Source organism: Ictidomys tridecemlineatus, chromosome 8 (assembly GCF_052094955.1).
Source record: "Ictidomys tridecemlineatus isolate mIctTri1 chromosome 8, mIctTri1.hap1, whole genome shotgun sequence".
Taxonomy (NCBI): Eukaryota; Metazoa; Chordata; class Mammalia; order Rodentia; family Sciuridae; genus Ictidomys; species Ictidomys tridecemlineatus.
In genome coordinates this window covers 11658170-11671519 of record NC_135484.1, presented here as the reverse complement: position 1 = coordinate 11671519, position 13350 = coordinate 11658170, and the positions used below count along the sequence as shown (strand labels likewise).

The 13350-nt window shown below is 44.9% G+C and overlaps 1 protein-coding gene and 1 long non-coding RNA gene across 4 annotated transcripts in view; one reads left to right on the top strand and one right to left on the bottom strand.

Annotated features, from left to right (window-relative positions):
- The window catches only part of Scaf8 (SR-related CTD associated factor 8), a 282467-nt gene that overhangs the window by 202085 nt on the left and 67032 nt on the right, over positions 1 to 13350 (top strand). The window lies entirely within an intron of this gene.
- Positions 1744 to 3967, bottom strand: LOC144365987 (uncharacterized). Its single transcript, XR_013424740.1, has 2 exons — positions 2774 to 3967; positions 1744 to 2352 (listed from the first exon to the last, which is right to left on the bottom strand). It is a non-coding gene; the product is annotated as an uncharacterized LOC144365987 (long non-coding RNA).

Below are 13350 nucleotides of genomic sequence, written 5' to 3'. Positions count from 1 at the left end.
CAACAATAATTGATTTTTTTTTTCTGTCTTTATTTCTTTCTCTTTAAAATTTGGTTAAATGCGAATACCCTTAAAACTCAGAGGGAAATTGTGGGCAGAAAGATTTCACTAATCTGTAACTATGGGGAGCCACTGCAAGTGTTCATGAGAGTTCTGTAATAATCAAGAGGATAATATTTTAACATCAAAAATTTTTATTTTTTTTAAAAGAAAAAAACTTGGGGCTGGGAATGTGGCTCAAGTGGTAGCGCGCTCGCCTGGCATGCACAGGGTGCTGGGTTTGATCCTCAGCACCACATACAAATAAAAAATGTTGTGTCCACCGAAAACTAAAAAAAATAAATATTAAAAAATTTTCTCTTTCTCTCTCTCTTTAAAAAAAAAGAAAAACTGTTCTTTTTGGTCTCATGATATAAAATTAACCTTTTAGTCAGTCCTATTGAACACTTTATCTAAGGGCTGGGAATGCTTGCCTTAGCATCCTGAGGTCTTGGATTCTAGCCTTAGCACTGGACAAAAAAATCCAATTTAAAAGCTTGAATTTGGATTTTTAATATTTGTGACTTTCTTAAAGCTTATAATTAGAAAGTTTTGGTAAAAAGCAAATAGTAGCCCCAAGTTCAAGGTATTATTGCTCAAAGATTTATGAATGCATGTATCTGTTAATATGTATTTATGTTCTGTGCTAAGACATAAAATTTAAAAAGAGACTTCTGCATGACACCATTCTCCAATATATCACTAAGGTTGTGAAATTCCTTTAAGAATCAAAAACTACAAAAGTATAATGTTAGATGAATTAGTTAAGGCTGTATATATTGACATGCAAAGATATTCATTTTATACACATACATATATATGACATACCGATGAATATGTACTAAAATTATTATAGATGATACCTTAAGACTTCTTCCTCCTCTTCCTCCTCCTTCTTCTCCTTCATCTTTTGTACTGGGGATTGAACCCGTGGGTACTTTACCACCCAGATACATCCCCAATCTATTATTTATTTACTTATTTAGCTTTGTTGTTGTTTTGCTTTTTGGTACTGAGAATTGAGCCCAAGGGTTCTCTATGATGGAGCTACACCCCCAGCTCAATTTTATTTTTGAGACAAGGTCTCGCTAATTTGCCCAGGCTGGCCTTCAACTTGGGATCCTCCTGCCTTAGCTTCCAAAGTAGCTGGATTATGGGTGTGCACCACTGTGCCTAAGTTTTAGCTCATTTAATAGCCTTACTTTGATACAGGAATCCCAAATTACATATCATCACCCAATTATAATACTTTTTCAGGAAGTACATGATGATTAGTGTGTACTGATTCAACTACTCGTCAGTACACCTGGACAGATTTCACAGCTCTTTTACACAGGCAATTCTAACATCCTGGCTGAAGTCCATTATCTAGATAGTTTAACTTTAAAAATTAGTTCCTTCTAAAGATCCCATCTGTGCACCAGATGGCCCCATGCCAATAACTTTCCACTTCAAATGGGACTCAATTTATCTTTGTCAGCAAGCAGAAGTATTACCTGTTTTCCTGTCCTTCTTATCCATGTAGAAATGAGACACCAAAACCCTAAACCCCAATATTCCCAATAATAATAATAACAATAAGCAGTTTTAGAACAGAAAGTTAGGGAGACTAGGCTGTTGGGGGCAGAGTGGAAAAAAAAATTGAATATCCACAGAGAGGCCTGGGAGGAAGCAAAAGGAATTCAGAAGAGTCAACAGAGAAGCTTTTGGTGAAGTCCAAGAACAAGTTTAATGGGACGAGGGAATTGGAAAAGTAGAACTAGGGCCATAAAGGGAAATTTGAGAGAAAAGGTATGCTTGTATTTTGTAAGTTTTGCATTTCACAGTGAGTTTATGGAAACATGAACACATTTCCTCTGCTGAGGGCGCCAGTGAAAATAACTGCTGACTACATGACCAGGTGCTGGGCGTATATAGTATTATATGCAGTACTTTATTTTGATTCGGATACCTGTTCAGATACGTTCATCAGGCTGATTTTATAAATTGTGAAAAATAAAACAAACTGAGCAATCAATGTCAAGGTGATATTTTTTTAAAGGATTTCCTCTCTGAGGGTGAAGTCCAAGGTAAGTCTTTGTGAGCGCACAGGGTGCCTGCACACAGGCTCCTCAAGAGACAGGCTGGAACATGAGCTAGTGGAACCACTCAAAACTCACTCAATTTGAGAATGGTCTGCTTCCCAGGGAGCACCGAGAACTGCTGTCTCTTCTTTGGAGATGTCAGTGATGGGGTGGAGATGCTAATGGTCCTGGTGAGGAGAGAGTCGCTGACATGAATCAAGGTTTTGGATTTGGAATCTTGAGCAGTTGTCTGAAGAAAGCATAGATATAGTTTAGATATTATAGAGATTATAGAGTATTAATACAAAGTGGCTATTTGTTTTCCAGTATTCTTTCAAACTTGTCGGAGGGAAGGGAAACTGGTGAAATAAATCTAAGGGAAAGAAAAGCAACCTCTTGCCCATGTATATGTGCATACACAGGGTACACACATGCATGCCCACACACATGACTATATCATGCAGTCATACCATACATATATGCAAATGGTTTGAAGCCACTGGAGGGTGGATCAAATTTGGGGCTAAAGTCAGCTTTTTGGAACTCCAATGAAGCCTATCTCTCTCTCTCTCCTTCCTTCCTTCCTTCCTTCCTTCTTTCCCTCACTTCCTTCTTCCCTCCCCCCCCCTCTCTATTTCTTTCATTTAAAACATGTAGCAAAGAAATCATACAAGGTTCTGAGCAGCCAGCAGAAAAGATCCATTTGTATTTGGTCAAGTGATCTGCAGAAAGGAAACCATGTTCTTCCTTGGAAAGGCTCTCCAAGAAGTCTCAACTTCTCCAAAATTAGCCTGACCCAAGAAGGCAGAATTCATTCTGAAAACATCACGAGGCACCTTCTGAGTTTCACAAAGTGTAATAACTGGAGGAATAAAAAAGAGGCATTGGACAAGACCCCTTCCCTTAGATTTGGGTAATCAAAGAAAATAGGACAACAAGGCTCTTTCTAAGTGGTGAGATGGCTGCTGTTATTCTTTGTTAACTTTTTAGAACAGAAAAGGATCTATAACGGGGTAGTTTGAAAACCTTGATGGCTATGAAGTGAGTGGATGCCCATGACATTGGGGTGACCGTTTATAACCTTCACACTCTCTTTTGCTGGAGTGGAAATTTGAATTTATCTCTGCAGGTAGATTTTCTTTATGTGGTTGTTGAGTGAGTCTACAGGCAAGCGGATTTTTTTTTTTTTTTTTTTTTGCTATACCATGTGGACGATCCTGTACACTTCTTTGTCTCCCTCCCCCTGCCCGTCCTCCTCTGTTCTGTCTGCTAACCCACCTCTGCCTTGCAAGGCTCTGTCTCCTCTCATTCCCCGGTGTCTGCCCAGGGTATTTCAGCTTGCCCACTGCAACACGTTATTTCTGCATGCCAGTCTCAGTCTCCAGGTTCAACCTATATCCTGAGCATTAGCTTCATGTATTCTTCCCATGTTCTTCCCAGATGTGTCTTAAATGTACCCCCTAGTCTATTCTCCATCACCAGCTAGTTGGGTGCTTAAAAGCCACTGGAGGGCTCTCATTGGCCTAAGAATGAAAATCCCAAATCCTTAACATGCCCTCCTGACCCTGCATGATTGGCTCTCACTTGCTTCTCTGGCTTCATCTCCTGTCAATCTGTCCTTGTTCCTTTCAAACTCCAAGCCTCAAATGTACCATCCCCTTTATCTGGAATGATCCAACTCTCCCTCAGTCCTTCAGGACTTGGCTCAAATGTTGCTGCCTCAAGGAGGCCCTCTCGAGGGACCATCTTGAGTGCTCTCTGCGAACACTCATCACAAGTTAAGCATCCCTAATCTGAAATCCTAAAAGCAGAGATGTTCCCAAATCCAAACATTTTGAGTGCCACCATCATGACAGACACCAGAAGTAGAAAAATTCCATACCCAATTTCACTTCATGTGACAGGTCACAGTCAAAATTGAGGCACACTAAAAAATATCGCATAAAAATTACCTTCAGGCTGTGTGTATAAATGCATGAATTTCGGGTTTCGACTTGAGTCCCATCCCTTAAATATCTCATTGTGTGTCTGCAAATATCCCAGAATCTGAAATACACTCTGGCCCCAGGCATTTAGGATGCAGGGTACTCAAACTGTATTATGCTGTGTCCTCACCGTATTTATGAGACATTAAAAAATAACTATTTGTAAGTTTTTAAATTTACTATCACCCTCAAATTGTAACAGTTATGCAGATTACATTCCTACTGCCTGGTACAGTGCCAGGGTTGGGTAGACACTCAGTAAATGGATTACTAAATGACCAAGTCAAGGTGTTGAGAACTAATTTTTTCTTCCTAAAGGGATATGCACACCATTTTTTTAACTGACAGAACTATCTCCACAGATGATGGAGTGGGACTCGGATTGAGGATAAGGAGGAACATTTGTTTTTCTCTGTTTGGCCCTGATGGCAATGCAACTTGGGTTTCAGTGTGGGACAGTGATACATCTTCCATGTGGAGGGGACTTACTGCTTCCCTGCCCAGTCCCATGGATGTTTTCACATCTTCAGAACCATTATTGGGTCTTAAGTTTTTTCTTTTCCCTTTTGTAATTCCTAGGTTCCATCCCCACCTGTCCCCAAAGTTTTTGTCAAATTTTGTTGAATTCACAGTTTAGTCATAGCTGTGCTAAGGGACCTGGGAGAGGAGGAACCATCTCCAGCTGTGAAGCTCCTGGGGGAGAAATGCTAAGAGACAACTTGCAGCAGAGAAGTCCAGGTCAGGAACCAATCAGCTGGTGCAGGGGACAAGTGCCAGCCAGGAGAAATTTGTAAAAATGTGCAGATTCATCTGGAATGAGCAGGAAGGTTTTGAGAGGGGCACTGGGCAATGCCTGGACTTTCTGAGGTGACTTTAGAAGTCCAGTTGTCTCTCATCTTTTTTGCCTTCTCCGTACAAATGGATCTGGTCCTTTAAATAATTGCCCTGTGTGCAGACTTGTTAAGCTTTGTCAGCAGGGGGCAGGTGAGACCTTACTGGAAGGGAGAGTTTTGTCCTCTGGTGGCTGCCCTGGCATTGTGCAGACCTCTTCAGTATGGGCAGTTTCTCCAAGAACACCCATGGAGTTAGCTTTTCCTGAACTCTGCCCTTCAGCTACTTTTGTAATATAGATACCAGCATTTTTTTTTTTTTTTTTTGTGCCTGGATTGAAACCTGGGGCACTTAATCAGTGAGCCACTTCCCCAGCCCTTTCTTATTTTTTTAAAATTTTGAGACAGGGTCTTGCTAAGTTACACCCTCTTGCTGAGGGTGTCCTTGAACTTTGAACCTCCTGCCACAACCTCCAGAGCTGTTGGGATTCTAGGCACGGGCCACCAGGCCTGGCTCTAGCAAGTTTTAAAGGGTGGATTTCCAGCAGGCACCAAGGTGACATATCAGTTGTGTCTCAGCCCCAGGGGAAAAGGAGGCTCACCCTGGAGGACTTTATCTCAGCTGGAGGCCTGGTGGCTACTTCTTAAGTTTTTGTATCTACTCTATCTACTCTTCCTGTTTTCTTTTGACTTCTCACTGATCAGTTCCTCATTACTCCAAATCCTATTACAAGTGATGGTTCTTCATATTAAACATTCACTGTTCAAATGGCTGTGTGTTTTCTTTCTATACTGATATGCATGGGATGGAGGCTCAGACTGGTTATGTGGCTATCAAGGGACAGAGTCTATAAGACTGGGGGATTTGGAGTTATCTGGGTTGTATTTTTCTAAGTTTACGCTACAAACATGTTACTTTATAAGTATTTTAAAACTGAAGAAATGCACTACAATAAGCAAACACACACACACACCTCTCCCCAGACTGATAGATGTGGAAGAAGTAACATATTAAGGAGGAAATGTGCCTTGGAGGAGGTGATGTGACGCTGGCATTGAGCAGGGAAGGTTGGGGGGGGGGTGGGGGGCATTTCCTAGGCAGAGCCTTGGGTGTAAGGATCTGGAGACAGGACCAGGGCAGCCTACATAGTGGGAATAATCTGGCACTACTGGTTCAGTGTGCACAGAGCCTGTGTTGGTTGCCAATGGAGAGCAGGTCTGTCTGATCCCAGCCAAGCCATGGGGGCTTAAAACTGTGGGTCCTGTTGTGGGAAAGTTGATTTCCTTCCAGAGTGTGAGAAGGCTGTCAGAATGCTTCTCACAGATCTGCACGGAGCTCCAATTATCGTGGAGCTTTACTGACTTCCAACTTGGCTGCTCCCAGGAGATCGGTGTCCCCCAAATGGGTGGATTTGGTTGCAGAACTCACCAATGATCTTAGACTATAGGAAGTTAGGTGGTGGCTTCCCTCGGTGCTTCATTCGGGCTCAGATTTCACACTGCCAGGCTTTCTCCCTTAGTTGCCTTATTTAGTTTTACAGTCATTTTCTCAAAGAGAACCCTCCACTCCTACTCCTGTCTTGGGGCTGCTTCTAGGAGACCCCATAGTAGCACATCGCTCCCATCTACCTCCCCATCCCTCTCCTCTCGGGGCAGAGCCTCAGCCTCCTCAGCCTTCTCTCACCACCACTCGAGTTTCTCTAATAAACCTCACAGCCTCTGCACCTGGAGAATCCAACATCGGCTGGATTCGGAGTCTCAACGGCCTCCTCCGCCTGAAGCCATCCCACGTCTGGGTCTCAGCAGGGGACAGATGGGCAGTCTCCGCTGCCTCGGAGACGGCGGCTCCCGGTGAGACCCGGGAACGGACAGACCGTCCACGCTCACCCCACCCCGCAGTCCTGGGCACAGCGACCGGCCTCTGGCTCGAACTTGCGGAGCTGTTTTCTTTACTGGGATGTTGCCACGAAAGCGCGGGGTGCGGGGGGCGGCGGCGGGGTCCGGGGCCGGGCGGGCCGGGGGCTGGCGCGGGGCGTGGCCGGGGGCAGGGGCGGGCCGGGGCGGGGCCGGCGGCCGGGGCGGGGCGGCCGGGGAGAAAGGTGCGGCCGCGGCTCCGGGCTCCGAGGCGCAGCGCGCAGGCCGGGGGCATCCTGGACCGCCGCAGGCGCACCGCGCGCGCCCGAGCGGAGAACAAAGTGACCCCAGAAACTTCTCCAACTCCGCCCGGCGTCCCGGCTGGGCCTCACGCCGAGCCCGGGGCAGAGCTGGGCGCGACCGGCTCTGACTGCGTCCAGCTCCGGACCCGAGGTAAGGGGCGCCGCGGGGCAGGGACGCGGGCTCCCGGGACGTGCGGCGAGCGCGGCGCCCCCTTTGTGGATCGCCCCCTCTCCTCCCCCCTGGTGTTGGGACCCCGCAGAGGGGCGCGGCTGGCATGGAGCAGGGAAGGTTGAGAGGGTGGGGGGGCTACCACCCTCTCCCCGGGTGGTAGCCCCGGGCCCTTCCTGTTCTCCCGTGCGGAGCCTGGCCCCGGGTAAACGTTACAGAAGACTCTGGAACGGGGTCCCCAGGTCCCCCGGTCCCCAGGTCCCCCGGTCCCTCGGTCCCCCGGCGCGGACACCTCAGGCCTACCCCTACCGGATCCCGGGGGGAGCAGGCGGCGCGCCCCGGCTGGCAGAGGCAGAGGTCCTCGCCCAAAGCCGAGTTGTCCAGGGCGCCCCGGGGTTCTGGGTCCCCCGCTCCACGGTGTAGACCGAGCCGTCGCCGCTGCGCCCTTCTGAGCACCCGAGTTTCGCGTGGCGTCGGGAGGTGCAGAGTACCGCCTCGGCCACCCGGCAGACCACCCGGACCCGCGCTCCCTCTGGGGACCGAGGTGCCGAGTTTCTTTGAAAGCCGATACGTTGTGCCCCTGCGGGATCATATTTACGAAAAAACAGTCTAGGAAGAAAAGGGCCCATTCTCCCTTTCTTCCAACCGTTGACTTCTGACAGCGCCGTAAAGTGTGCAAGTAAGATCGCACGAGGCGTTTTGAAAGGGTGAAACTTAACATCAACGTGTTTCCTGCCTCGTCTTGCTTTTTTTTTTTTAAATTGGAAAATGGGGTAACTTATCTACAGAGTGTGTGTGTGGGGAGGGCGGGGGTGCTGCGTGATCCCCGATTCAGGGGGAATTCTTCTTGCTCTTTGCAGCCCCAGGGTTAGAGGCCACTTGGTGACACTGCCAGGCAGCCTTGGGTCGCCATAAGACCTTTATTCACTATACGTGAGGGTCCTGGGGTTCTCTTCTCACAGGGTTTCACTCATTCTACCGGCTGTTTCTCAAGTGCTTCTGATATAGACTTATTTTAACCGATAACACCTGGCAATCTCCAGTTCTCTTCTCAAGAGATTTAAGCCAGATCGCCTCTCAAAGCTTTTGAAATGTCTTCCAAGTCTCTTACAGGTGCAGATCATGTGTTCCAAAAATCTTAGCCCCAGGCTCTGGGTGAAAAGAGCCAATAGCCACTTTCAGAATTTTGGCATTAAACATTAGAACATGTACATATATACACTTAGAAGTATTTCCCGATAGTCTGAGATTTTTGTTTTAAAGGTGTCTCAAGGGGCTGGGGATGTGGCTCAAGTGGTAGCGCGCTCACCTGGCATGTGTGCCGCCCGGGTTCGATCCTCAGCAGCACATACAAACAAAGATGTTGTGTCCGCCGAAAACCAAAAAATAAATATTAAAATTTTAAAAAAAAGTGTCTCAAGATCAGTACAGTTCCAGAAACTTCAATTTCATTGGATTTTACCTGCTCAGTTTACAGGAAAATAAAGCCTGTTTTAGGATATTAAAGACTTTTGTGGGGGCTGGGGATGTGGCTCAAGCGGTAGCGCGCTCGCCTGGCATGCGTGCGGCCCGGGTTGGATTCTCAGCACCACATACCAACAAAGATGTTGTGTCCGCCGACAACTAAAAAATAAATATTAAAAATTCTCTCTCTCTCTCTCTCTCTCTCTCTCTCTCTCTCTCTCTCTCTCTCTAAAAAAAAAAGACTTTTGTGATAAATATAAAAAGTATGGCAAGGTATAACTGAAGAAAAGTTTATTATTTACAATCATGAAACAAGCCCCTAGTGATCCCAGAATTGGGTTTCAACATTTTACCATGCTGTATAATATGCTTAATAATATGGCCTCCTGCCTGCCTCTGCAGTCTCATCTGATGCCCCTTTTCAGGTCTCCCTCCCTGCGACTCCCCCCACCCCACACAGAAGCACACAAACACTGCCTGCTGCAGACATATCAAACTGCTAGCAGGTTGTCATTTTTAGGCCACTATCTAGAATGCGTGACACTCTGCCTTCACTGTTCTTACTCCTCTTGTTCATCTGTTGACAACCCACACATGCATCCTTTGTCAGTCAAATACCTTCTCATTTCCCCTTGATCTATTGCCAGAGTTAAGCTCTTCCTCCTCTAGTTGTGAGCTCTGCTAAGAGAACACGTTTTTATTTGCACAACTGCTCATGTGATCTTGTAGAGTTGGGTGGGTTGTTCACTGCACAAGGTCATTTCAACCAACAGGCAAGCAGAGACTAAAATCCAATTTGCAAATCAACTCGCCAAGCCTCTGGTGCAGTTCACTCTGCTGGAAGAAGATATCTTTTGTAATTTACCCAAAGTTACAGTATAGGTTAGTGGTGATCCTCCCTAAGCCTGTTCCCACTGTTTTCAGCATACATTACCACAAATGATGGAGTAGGAGATCGGGTAAGGTTCCCCAAATCAATGGGAAAAGAAAGGGTTATTTTTTGTGAACTCTAGAAGAAGTAAGGGTTGTGTAAGCAGGTGTATAGAAATGTGCTCAACTTGGCTCCTATCTGGCTATTCAGATAGAAGCCTTCTAGTTGATTACAGGGAAGACTCTGATGTGTGAACTCCCTGGTGGGCAGCAGGGATTTTTATCAGCATGTGGTTGGCTGCCTCTGCTGGCCTTGCAAGGCACTGGGGTTCCATCATCTAAGCATGATTTGCCAACACAGATAAGGTGCAAGAAACTCCAAGACCACAAAGAGCTTTGCTCAGTAAATGCATGCTAACAAATTGGATTAAAGTGCCATTTCGTATAGAAGAATTTCAGGCATCCCAAAGTGACATTATCATAGAATTAAATGGAGAAGAAGAAGAGGGGATTTTCAATCTGATTTATTTAGGTTCTCCAGTGAAATCATTTAAGATCACAATCTGCCCATGAAAATGCAATTTTTATGTAGGGGCAATTTACAAACTAAATTGGATGCAAAATTCTTAAAAATGCTTCAAATATGTATGTACTTAAAAACTCCCAACAATGCACGAGGGTAATCTGGAAGTGTTTTTCCAAGTTACAACGAGTATATGGATCATCTCACAAAAATTTATAGAATTGTGATATAAAAGTATGTCCTTGGTAGATGTCAAGAGGGCTTGCCAGTTATATGGAATCCTAGAATGTCTACAATTCATAATAGCATTGGAATAATTGGAAAAATCCACCCATTTTATAAGTAAGGAAACTGAGTATCAGGGACTTCTCCAAGGTCACATAAGAGCTTTGTCTCCACATAAGAGATTGTAAGGTCTCACAAAGTGAACATTCTCAACTCCAAACACAATGCCTTCTGTGACGTCTGCATGCTATAAGTACTTGCAGATTGGAGGAATGAATGAATGAGCCAGTTGATGGCTTACTTATTTAAAGTAATTATGGGATGTGAAACAAACCAAAGTCCTTTGGAGTCCGTTATGGTGGAATTTGACCTGTTTGTTTGTATTCCTTAAATGTAATAAAAGAAGCCAGAACTCTTGACAGAAAGATATGACTTTAAAAAAAAAAGAAAATTAGGATTTATAATATAATGAATATTGACCATGATTTGACAGGCCTTAGACATCACCAGCCTCAGTTTATTCTATTCTATGGCCTCATAAGTCTTAGAGTTAATGGAAGAATCAAGTGAGCTTTTATGGGGGAAGCACTTGGCAAGCTTTGGAACAGAAGATAAGAATCAGAAGTTGAGGTAGTAACTACTGGGCACTGTGCTAGGTGCTCTGTATACACCCTCCAGTTTATTCCAAAAGAAAGAAAGAAAAAAGTCCTTTATGGAATAAGGAAGAAACCCAAATTTAAACAACTGCTCCTCAACACTGAACAAGAGTTGAGTGGTCCCCGATAATGTGTTAAGAAGTTAAGGTCCAGTGATGAGGTCACCGAGAGAACTCCAAGCAGAGAAGATCAGCAAGTCATGTTAAGTGAGGCACAGGTCAGGGGGAGAGAGGTTAGACTGGTCCCTCTTTGGGTTGTTGAGTGCATTTGAGGAAGCAAGACTGGCAGAAAGAAGATCAATTTTAATAGTGTGCATGATCCAAGGCAGTGGCAATAGGGGAGTGGTGGTGGCGGACATGGGGGAGGTTCCAGAAAGGCAAAGTAGGCGACTTGGCAAGTGGGAGTATGTGGAAGGCAGGGAGCATGACATCCAGGATGTCCACCTCTATCAGCCACGAGGAGGAGGAGGTTGGGGACCTGTGACTCCCTTACCGCACAGTTATGGAATCGCACAGCTGACGTGGGAATCCAGGTTTCTCCGACTACCGGTTGTTAGCATGCCCATAAATGTAAACCAATCAAAGATTTTTAATAAAAGTCATTTAGAATTTGAAAGCTTTTATTTTTATGAGCTACTTGTTCATAACCTTAGGAACAAAAAGCACTCGGTTCAAGCCCCTCCCTCAAATGGTTAAGGCCAGTAAACACGGGCTGGGGCCCTGCCCAGGGCCCTGCCAGGAGTGTATCATGTATTTCCTATCTTGGATCTTGGACGCCTGGGTGCTGGCCACTCCTCTCCAGGCATGCCATCCAGCTGGAAAACGGTCTGCCTGGTTTCCACTTATGAGGTTTGTAGATTGAGTAACAGAATCGGGACTGCAGCTTTCATTGTGTTTTTCTGGTGTTGGATTACAAGGTTTCTTTTAAATTCATGGTTAGATTTCCAAATGTGTCTTTTGGACATGGTTCTTTGAGTTCCCATTACTCAGTGATTTCTTTGCATTGGGAACGGTATGTAAAACTAGAATTTTGAAGATTCTTTTGTCAGTTTGGGAAACAGCATAATAAGTAAGCTTGCTAATCTTCCCTTAACCCAGTGAGAGTTAAGGATTCCCAAAGCTTTTAAAATACAGTGGTGGATTTTAGTCCAATGTACTGTACTTTAATATTCAAAACATTTTTTTGTTGTTAGCTAGTAAAGAGGGTTTTCCTCTCTAAGAGGAACATGACAGCAGTAGCTTCCTCAATGGAAGTTTGTTTTAAGAATTGATAATTTGATGGATTAATTAACACCGTGTGCTTAGAACTGGGCCAACCGTGAGAGGGTTTGGTTTTAGCTATCTTCCTTATTTTCCTTTCCTTTTTTTTTTTGGTACTGGGGATTGAAACCAGGGGCACTTAACCACCAAGCCACATCCCCAACCCCCCCACCATCTATATTTCTGTCTGTCTATCTATCTATGTATCTATCTATTTTAAATTAGAGATGGTCTGGCTGAGTTGCTTAGGGCCTAGCTAAGTTGCTGAGGCTGGCTTTGAACTTGTGATCCTCCTGCCTCAGCCTCCTGAGCCAGTGGGATTACAAGCATGCGGCACGGTGCCCATCCTTTGTTTTCTTTTCCGGTTCTTCCCTGTTGGTGGATACAAAGCCAACTGTGGAGGCTTGGCAGGGCCTCCACTGAGTGTGAGGTTCATTTTCTTGTGCTTCACGGGCTCTTTATCCTTGCCTTCAGTTGTCCCATCCATCATGTAATATTTAACACTCTGTCACATAGAGAGTCCCCTTGCAGGACCAGCATGGTGCCTTTGGAATTCTTTTTAAAAAATTTATTATTTAGGGGCTGGGGATGTGGCTCAAGCGGTAGCGCGCTCGCCTAGCGTGCGTGCGACCCGGGTTCGATCCTCAGCACCACATACAAACAAAAATGTTGTGTCTGCCGAGAATTAAGAAAAAATAAATAAATATTAAAAAATTCTCTCTCTCTCTCTGTCCCCCCCTCTCTCACTCTCTCTTTAAAAAATAAAAATAAAAAAAATAAAAAATTTATTATTTATTTAAATTGGGTATATATGACAGAAGACTGCATTTTGATTCATTGTACACACTTTGCAGCACAACTTTACATTTCTCTGGTTGTACACGATGTCATGTCACACCATAAATGCAGTCATACATGTACCTAGGATATTGATGCACAATAACTAGGATAATGATGCACATCTCATTCCACCATCTTTCCTGCCCCCATACACCCTCTCTATCCCCCTTTGACCAAAGTTCCTTCATTTTTCCCAAGCTTCCCCCATCCCCATTATGGATCAGCATCCACTTATCAGAGAGAATGTTCATTCATAGCAGTTCAATTCACA